Source organism: Phycodurus eques, chromosome 19 (assembly GCF_024500275.1).
Source record: "Phycodurus eques isolate BA_2022a chromosome 19, UOR_Pequ_1.1, whole genome shotgun sequence".
Classification (NCBI taxonomy): domain Eukaryota; kingdom Metazoa; phylum Chordata; class Actinopteri; order Syngnathiformes; family Syngnathidae; genus Phycodurus; species Phycodurus eques.
The window spans coordinates 11,265,599-11,276,078 of NC_084543.1; the positions used below are offsets into that span (position 1 = coordinate 11,265,599).

At 44.6% G+C, this 10,480-nt stretch overlaps 1 non-coding gene across 1 annotated transcript; it reads right to left on the reverse strand.

The window, feature by feature from the left end:
* Positions 1-1,773: 1,773 nt before the first annotated feature.
* On the reverse strand, positions 1,774-1,900 carry LOC133395313 (U6atac minor spliceosomal RNA). Its single transcript, XR_009767225.1, has one exon. It is a non-coding gene; the product is annotated as a U6atac minor spliceosomal RNA (small nuclear RNA).
* Between the last annotated feature and the right edge of the window lie 8,580 nt (positions 1,901-10,480).

The following is a 10,480-nucleotide window of genomic DNA, read 5'->3' on the forward strand; positions in this document are numbered from 1 at the left end:
CAATCACACTCGTGTACCACTTGAAGCTGCGAGTCAATGCCACCCTGGCTTTTCTCTCAGACCTTACCGCTAGACAGGAATAAAAACAAGGGATATAGAGGAGGACGAAAAGAAATGAATACCCTCCCAAACATGTGACGGGTCTCAGACGTTTGGCAGGGTAAAAAAATGAATAGTCACTCCAAAAAAGAAAGAAAAACTGTTCTTGTCAATAAATCAAGGCTCTAAAAAGTTTTGTCATGCTTTCCTCCCCGCCTCAAACAAATGAGGCGTATCGGAGAGAAAAATGATTCAGTCCAAACAAGCTCAGAGGAAATCAGCTCACAAATCAGACCGTACAAAATAATACCTGCGCTGCAAGCTTACAGTAGGAGACATGCACATACACACACACACACACACACACACACACACACACATGCATGGACACACACACATGCGGAGATTCTAAGCACGTTTTGCCTCAATAGCAGCAGAGTCAAACAAATTGCTATAGTCTGTGCAAACAAGAACAATGTATGGCACACGCATACACACACAACTTGGGCTACTTCCATCGCCTTATTCCAAGAGTGTAACCCTGACAACACATTCCAAAAATATTACTTGCCATCTCCGGTACCATTTTGAAATCATATACGTAAATCTTGTAACAAGTGGAAAGCACTGAGGCATTTTATTCCAGCTTTATTTCATTTATTCTTTTAAACCTATAAAGCTTCAGACCTGCCTAGATGACTAAAAAATAAACAGTCGAGGCCTAAAAAGTCTGTTTGACCAGCGTTTTATGGTGTGAGGCTTGTGTATGGCACACATTTTACTCAGTATTTGCAACTCCCAAGTGGCCGATTACATTTAGATTCTTGAAAACAAGTTTGATACATGTAAATAAGTGTCATACTGAATAATAGTTTCAAGAGGTAGAGTTTTAGTTGTATGCTTTGTTTCACATGACAATGATTTCATTTTATGTGTGACGCCAGTTAGGAAAAACATGACACTATATATGTAAAGGTTCCACACTCATTCCAAGTTTTTATTCTAATTATGTATCATACATACACATAACGCATGGCCGTATGCACACATTTAAGTATCCCGTTTAAGGTGAGTATTTTATTAAATGTCATTATCAGTGGAGCGAAGCAGAGGTATACTGTATATTTCATACAGTAGCCATTTGTTCTTCTTCCAAATTATATTGATGTCTCTTTGATGAGCACCTCTAAATCAGGCTCTTCCATTTTATCCTGCCGTGTTATATACATGATGATTTACAACTGACCCTCACTCTAACCTCATACAATTAGTGCTTGTTTGCATTTAATCTTGTTGTGTCCACATGTAGTTGCCCTATTAAGTCAAAATAAATTACTCTGGAGAAAAATAGCAGACACAAACCGCGCAGCTTCGTGCAACACAGTGCATCGATGTCGATAGAACATTCGTTTTGAACAATATACAGTATTCTCTTTCCCATAACAAATATTGTATACATCATTAATAAAGGCACGGTTTGGATGACAGCTTCTTTAACTAGGTGGCCCGATTAATTAATTGGCATCATTAGACTCCTGACAGTGAAATGAGCGTCATTAAAAAGAATTACATGGAACACACACCAGTCATTGCTGGAGAAATGGCTGAAAGAAGACGCGGCAGAGAGACATTTAAATTGACTGCTAAATACATCCCACTGCGTATGTAATCATTTGCCTGTGATCATGAGTGGACACATGAGGCCAATGATAGATACGTACTTCATCCACACAAGCAATTCACTAAAAAACACGCCACAAAGTAGGTGGCAAAGCCTTAACCATATGTGTGTCGCAGGCCACAGGGGCCATTCCCATCCTTGTCAAGAGGAGTGTTAACTTTCTCTCCTTTACTACAACAAGATGATGTGACTCCCACTGGGGGTTTTGCCCCCTCTTGTGGAGATTAGTTAAAGTGCCTCACATAAAAGCACTCCAGGTGCTTGTTCAGGAGGGTATCCAGTGTAAATAATCCGCACGGCCTTTGGGTAGAGTTTCGATTTTATAACAATCATACATTTAGTTGGTTCTCCTATATGAAAACCTCAAACCTCGACTTATTTCAAGCAGCATGTTATGCAATATCCCAGTCCAGTGTTTCTGGACAGAAATAGACGAGTGAAGTTCCTCCTAAAGCTGTGAGCAATCATCAACAACACCATCAGTCCCTTGTTTGTCTTTCCGTCCACAGCGAGGATACTAATAGAAATATAATTGAGTGAACGTGACACAACTGTTTGCGACATCTGTGTTTATTTTTTTATTTAATTTTGTTATTTCTTTTGGCCATGAGGTTTGTTTATGCGGAACTTGCAACTCGTCTCCACTCGTTGCTGGATGATGCAATGAGGTTTCAAATTCTTAACTACCTGCCCAACAGCTAACCTTTGAGATCAGCGATATCTGTTTATGTGATCTGTCAATCCATCAAGTCCCATTTTTCCTTCTGATAGAATTGGCTTTCATGTATTCCAGTAGTTGTATTGGCTGGAGAGCAAAATGCAACAGAAACATTAGGGTTGGTTCTAGACGGTTTTATTTAAGGTAATGAATGATTGCTGCCTCTACAACCACAATAAAAAGACACTCTGGTGGAAATATAAAAGCTTTACACCCACTTCATAGTTTCGCTGAGAGTGGAATGCACCCCCACTGCTGTTGCAAGGGAAACAAACCCTCTACATGTCTTGCATGATTGTGGGTTGAGGCTGAAACAGACTTTGCCTCCAATACGGTGTAGCATCTGCTGTTTTGGTTTGCACGGAGCCATGGGAAGCCAAAAAACACATTTTCCTCATGTCAAATGGTTCCGTGAAAGTTGACGTGCTGTTTGAAACCCCTTTGCTTAAATTTGAACTCCCCCTGTATTACTTCACCTTCTAATGAATCAAGTCAGAATGAAGGATCACAATCATTCTTCATCATCCTGCCATTCTTGCAAGTAATTAGGCCTGAGTAAGAGTGGAACACACTCCGTCAAACATACATACTTGGACGCTTATTGTAATTATTTACGAGGGGGTGGCCGGTTGTAACTGCGTCTGATAATTGGTGGCTGTTTTAAGAAAATCTGCCCGGCTATCAGTCACCTAAATGGGCCGTTGGAGGGGCCCGGGCTCACACGCTCATGTCTTGAGCAGAGGAAACAGAGAGCTGGCCGAGTGTTTTTCAGGTTCACAGGAGTGTTGTTAGGGTCTCCCGCCGTAAACTAGCTCGGCTTCCCTGGTGGTCGGCCAGGAGAAAAGGCATGGCCCCTCAGGGAAGCAGATGACTCACAATGTGTGTGTGCCGTGTGTGTGCGCGTCTGTATGTGTGTGTGTGTGTGTGTGTGTATGTGCGTCTCTGGGAGCCACCGTCGTTTTGCTCCAAACACACTTGAACCTTAAATTCAGTTGGCGCTCCACTTTGAGGAGCCACTTAATTTCTGAGTGCATTTGTGGAAGTGGTAAATCCCAGTCACTATAACTACCGGTGCTCCCGGCGAGCATTAATTGTTCGTCATTTGTAATGGCGAAGGCGAGCGCGTGTCATTTTTTTTCACAATTATTCACCTTGGCTGTTATGTTTTAAAACAGTAAGTAATGGTCTTTTAGCTTCACAGTGGCTGCTTTGGTCACAAGTGATACACAGTAGAAAGGAGGATGGGCTTTTACAAAGAGCGGATCAGAAAATAGCTTTAATAAGAAGGTACTGGAGTAAATCTTTCATTTCCAATATGCACAATCATCCACACTACGATAAGCATTGTGAGCAGTTTGCTGTGCCACAGCAGGAAATAATTAAATCCATTTAGCATCTTTGGCAGTGAAATCTTTAAATAATTGCTGGGCTGCCCCTGCAGTTGTGGTGTATCATGTGCTTTAGACACCGTTGTAAACACATTAGGTAATCGACAAAGTTGTACAAGCATCAACGCTAATACTTTGGAGAGCGAGTGTGCTTGTTTTTTTTTTTAGTTGTTGTTGTTTTTTCACAATTTAAAACCTTTCCTCAGTGTTGCTGCTCATAGCGCTAATTTGAGATGTATGTGTGATGGGCCGCTACTGAATGTGGCGAAATACAGCTCAACACAGTTTCTGAACAATAGTTTCTGCTGTTGTGAACGCCATCATCTTGGAAGGGTACAGTTTGGCTCAAGTCCTGTTAATTGAAGAATTTGAATCGATTATGGACCGCTATTCCTGTACAGAAAGCGAGACTTCATCCATAATCCCCAAATGAATCCTGCTAATAAATTGCAATCTCACTTCACAGCAGCTAAAGGCTACATTGGAAACTCATTTTGGTTGTCATCACCCTCCCGGTTGCTTCTCTTGGCTGTGACTGTGTTTCCTGTATGCGCTGTCATTGCAGCTCGAGCTGACCCGCGGTGGCAGTGGCGGCTGGGCAGCGGAGGCCAGTCGCCACATGTGGAACATCGCAGTCACCGTACGGTAGTCAGCCGTGGAGCCAGAGTGTCGCTGTCCTCTGCTCCCACAGGAGTCAAACCTGGAGCAGAGAACTGAGATCTCACTGTGAAGTAGGCCGTGACTTCATGTTTTGCTCGCCTCCTCCTTGTCCACCCTATTCTCGTTCTGGTTCTCGTTGAGGACATGTTGTATGACAATGCCACTCTTCTTCATGAATGAATGGACAACTCTCACATCTTGCAGGATGTCTTCCCTGAAGAGTGGAAGCTGTCACACGCTATAAAGTGTGCTTCTGCTATATTGAGGTTCATCGTTCGCACCCTCGCTATAGCGCAGATTTTTAGGCAATCATTTATAGTGGATTTTACAGAACACAGATGTCCACACCTAGAGGTGCACGCCTTTAGTGTAGATCCACATTGTGTCGCAACATGTTGTTCTACTAAAAGAGCTTCAGCATAATAAAGAGCACGAAGAAGAGGCGCAGAAATTCCCCAACTAATTTCCAGTAATAGTCTTTGTTCCCAAAGAGCAGAAAGAATATACTGTATGCTTGTGCACAAAATAGGAGAACGGAGACCCCGGACTATTCGAGCAACTAAAGTTGTACATCAAGCAAGGGTGGGAAAGAATTCCACCTACAAAGCTTCAACAATTAGTATCCTCAGTTCCCAAATGCTTATTGAGTCTCGTTAAAAGTGGTAAAAATGCCCCTGTGCCAGCTTTTTTGGAATGGGTCGCAGGCATCAAATTCAAAATGAGGGCAGATTGGGGAAAAAAAACAGTTTATCAGTTTGAACATTAAATATGTCTTTATTGTGTGTTCAATTGAATGTTGGTTGAAAAGGATTTGCAAATCATTGTATTCTGTTTATATTCACGTTTTACACAATGCCCCAACTTCATTGCAATCGGGGTTTGTATTTATTAATTTTTTTTGTAAATGCATTTTGAAGCCTCTTTGACATGCCTGATAGCAATTAGCTTTTTAGCTGGCATGCTGTTGCTAATATTTTCGTCACTTTAAAAGAGCTCTTGTATTCAGATTGTGCAGGTGCACCTAGTGTTATGGCCAATCAGTGTATGTAAACTATACTAATAAGATCTACCTGAATTATAGTAAAAGAGGCCTGGTCTCTCTCTCTCTCTCTCTCTCTCTCTCTCTCTCTCTCTCTCTCTCTCTCTCTCTCTCTCTCTCTCTCTCTCTCTCTCTCTTTCTTCATGTTCTCATTCACTTTACCTATACCGCTGCATGTGTCACTCTTCCCTACATCCTCTCTCATTTCCATTTTCCTTCCCTCTCCTTGTGTGGAGCAGGTGACACATCGCAAGGCAAGCTACCCAGCGGCCTGCTTCCAAAGTGACGGCATTAGTCACCTGAAAGCAAACAAACTGCAACTAATCTTGGGTCTGTTTACCAGTAAATGTCACCGCAGCGGAGACGTAAATGTGTGTGTGTCGTAGCCATGGTGAAGGCTCGCACCTATCCAACCTCTTGACTCCCTGCAGTTCCACTCTGTATGGTTAATTTCAACATTTCTCATTTATGGGAATTAATAATGACCCAAAAATAATCTGGGAGGCGGCTGAAACGGCGTCTCGTTTCCTCGCCAGAATCTCCACCCTAACTCCACTCCCCTGCCGCATGCGGAAGGTCCAGCCAGGAATATGTATATGGCAAAGAGGTGCATTCTGGGTTTTATTTGGCCCTTTTTGTTTCTATTTTGATTGAAAACACAGAGACAGTGATGAGTGTGACGTGAGCAATGGCCGAGCGTCTCTCTGGCATCGTGCCAGGTCACTAACATTTGCTCGCCGGGTCTGAGGGTAATTTCATCTCATTACACGCGAGGCGAGGCAGGTAGACGCTCAAATTCTTTCCAGCGAGCGGCCAAGGAAAATAAAACAACATGTAGCTGTAACATTCGCTCACAGCCTGCAGTCCGCCTCGGTCAGGTAGGCTCAAAGGTCTTCCACCTGCTTGTTCCGACATAATTCAAGAATATGATACACCTCGGCATAAACCAGCGCAACACATCACGCACGTATACCCTCACTTCATCTCCCACACACCCTATTTGACCATTTTTATTCACTGTCTCGCTCCCTCTCCAAAGATTTATAAAGTAGCAGATACTGTTTAGTACGTGAGCAGTGAGCTGTGCAAACCACGTAATGACAACTCACGCACTGCCACACACTATAGCAGTGCTCTATCTCTCCCTCTCTCTCTCTCTCTCTCTCTCTCTCCCTCTCGCGCTCTCTCTCTCTCTCTCTCTCTCTCTCTCTCTCTCTCTCTCTCTCTCTCTCTCACACACACACACGCACACACACATACACACACACACACAAATACAAGTTGCTGACCAACTGTAGTTCAGAGGGGGTTGAAAGGTGAAGGCGGGATGTATAAATATAAATGTATGGGGCTGAGTCTTTGTATAGTACCGGTATAGTGCACTGTGTAGTAAAGGTAGTCATGTTTGTTTCACAACATCTATCCATCCATCCATTTTCTACCGCTTATCCGAGGTCGGGTCGCGGGGGCAGTAGCTTTAGCAGGGTCGCCCAGACTTCCCTCTCCCCAGCCACTTCATCCAGCTCTTCCGGGGGGATCCCGGGGCGTTCCCAGGCCAGCCGAAAGACGTAGTCTCTCCAGAGTGTCCTGGGTCGTCCCCGGGGTCTCCTCCCTGTGGGACATGCCCAGAACACCTCACCAGGGAATCAGATGCCCCAGCCTCCTCATCTGGCTGCTCTCGTACTTGATGTGGAGGAGCACCGGCTATACTCTGAGATCCTCCTGGATGACCGAGCTTCTCACCCTATCTCTAAGGGAGAGCCCGGATCCCCTGCGGAGGAAACTCTTTTCGGCCGCTTGTATCCGGGATCTTGTTCTTTCGGTCATGACCCACAGCTCGTGACCATAGGTGAGGGTAGGAACGTAGATCGACCGGTAAATCAAGAGCTTCGCCTTTCGGCTTAGCTCCTTCTTTACCACAACGGACCGATACGAAGTCCGCATCACTACAGACGCTCCACCGATCCACCCGTCGCTCTCCCGTTCCATTCTTCCCTGACTCGTGAACAAAACCCCAAGATACTTGAAGTCCTCCACTTGGGGCAGGGACTTGGAGAGGGCACGCCACCCTTTTCCGACTGAGTACTATGGTCTCAGATTTGGAGGTGCTGATTCTCATCCCAGCCGCTTCACACTCGGCTGCAAACCGCTCCAGTGAGAATTGAGACCATGGCTTGATGAAGCCAACAGAACCACATCATCTGCAAAAAGCAGAGATGCAAGTCTGAGGCCATCAAACCGGACCCCCTCTACACCTCGGCTGCATCTAGAAATTATGTCCATAAAAGTTATGAACACAATCAGTGACAAAGGGAAGCCTTGGCGGAATCCAACCCTCACCGGAAACGAGTCCGACTTACTGCCGGCAATGCGGAACAAACTCTGACTCCGGTTGTATAGGGACCGAACAGCCCGTATCAGGGGGTTCGGTACCCCATACTCCCGAAGGACCCTCCACAGAACTCCCCGAGGGACATGGTCGAACGCCTTCTCCAAGTCCACAAAACACATGTAGACTGGTTGGGCGATCTCCCACTCTCTAGGACCCTGCCGAGGGTGTAGAGCTGGTCCACTGAATCTGAGATTCGACGGACCCTCTTCTCCAACACCCCTGAATAGACCTTACCAGCGAGGCTGAGGAGTATGATCCCCCTGTAGTTGGAACACGCCCTCCGGTGCCCTTTCTTAAAAAGATTGACCACCACCCCAGACTGCCAATCCAGAGGCACTGTCCCCAATGTCCACACGATGTTGCAGAGGCGAGTCAACCAGGACAGCCCCACAACATCCAGAGCCTTTAAGAACTTCGGGCAAATCTCATCCTTCCCCGGGGCCTCACAACAACTATTAAAACATAAAACAAATTGGGATGTGGGTTTATTAATTCAAATCACACTCATACAAGTCAGAGCTATGATCTTCTGAGTGTACGCTTAGCAAAATGCTATGCTTGCATTTATATCACGTAGAAATAGAACCATCCATCCATCAATTTTATGAGCCGCTTCTCCTCACTAGGGTCGCGGGCGTGCTGGAGCCTATCCCAGTTATCATCGGGCAGGAGGCGGGGTACACCCTGAACTGGTGGCCAGCCAATCGCAGGGCACATACAAACAACCAACCATTCACACTCACATTCGCACCTACGGGCAATTTAGAGTTGTCATTTAACCTACCATGCATGTTTTTGGGATGGGAGGGAATTAGAGTGCCCGGAGAAGACCCACGCAGGCACGGGGAGAACATGCAAACTCCACACAGGCGGGGCCAGGGATTGAACCCCGGTCCTCAGAACTGTGAGGCAGACGCTCTAACCAGTCGGCCACTGTGCCGCCTTAGAAGAAGTGAAATACTCAAATACTGAGAACAAAGTACCACTTTTATAACTGTGGATTTTGTCAAGAATTCACTTTTTTGACCATTTCAGGCCCACTATACTTAACACAAAGCACAGGCCTAATATTCCTTGATTCTTTTCTTTGCTTTACTTTCTCGAAAGGGAAATCACATTTGTCTCAGTGATCCTAATTGATTTATATGCAAATAACAGCCATTAGGAAGATTTTGAGCATTACTTGTTTAAACAAACTGCATGGGCACATCAGTATAAGCTGAAATAATTTTCTGCCGTACAGTAAAACCACATTGCTTGTCACATCACATCATTTCACATACACACTTCATGTAAACGTCTGGCTGAAAGGTTTGTTCATCATTTTTTCAGTATATCCCAAAAATATTCCAACGCAATTATTACAATCATACATGCAAGCATCGTCTGAATCCGACTAAGAATAGAGAAAGCTCATCACTAACAGTCTAAGCCTACTGGTTACATGATGTCATCACCAAAGCTGACATGCATGACATAAATCTCTGTGTGGTCTTGGCTTCTTGTGGGTTAAGTATGTGACTGAGGTTATTCAAAAAAAAAAAGTTGGAAATGTGTTCTATGGTTAAAAGCCACAGTGATGTATCCTCTGTCATATCAATGCTGACCACTGATTGTTATGCAGTAGAGGGTATAAAACTTGTTGAAGAGTGGGTAACATTTGATTGATGGTAGCAACTTGCTGAGCAGCTCCTGGCAACTTCACATCACTGCTGACTGTAAAATCCATATGGGACCATTTCCCTACAGCAAAACACCTCATTAACGCTAGTATTCTCTATTTTCCCCCATCGTCTGGCACCCACAGTGATTAACCCCTCCTTTATCCCGAGTATCCCCTTTGACTTTGATTGATAAGATACAGTGCATAGTGTGATTGAATTAAATTGAATTGAATCAGGCGGTGTCATAGAACAGTCAGGTTTGCTCTCTGTCTAATGACTAACTAATCATGTTTCGTGCTTTTGCACCTTCTCTTAAATCTTCCATGTTTGGGTTTCAATGTCAAAGCACTGCTCCAAAAAGTTCTCGCTCAATGAAATCTGATCTGGTTCTCCCGGTATCGAACACATTTATTTACAGAAGGCAGCTCCGCTTCATCAACAATTTCTGGATATATTACAGGGTGGATATGGCTCATTGTACGCCTGACATGTTTGGGTAAAGCAGGAGATATTAATGTGTGGCTTTGTCAGTCAAGCGGGTAGTTTCAGGATCAAACTGTGCCCCAGTGGACTGCGGGGTGTGTGTTACATAGACCCCTCGGTGTCTGTATAGGCAGGCTCCTGACCCGTTAATGGACCTCTGCTTTTGCCGCATGCAAGCACGTAGCAAGGTGCTGTGGGGTTGAAACACTGACTCACATGTGTGGCCCCTCACTCACACGAAACATCTTGTTAAGGTTTATGGGCAATTCTATTTGGAAAGAGATATCATCGTGACTTTTATTCAGTTGGCAGCCTCCTGCTACTTGAATCCTGATTTTGTCCCTGGAGGTACTTTGGGTGTTTTGTTTATTGCTTTTGTTTTCATTACTGTTTGTTAGGATCACTCAAAAACTGCT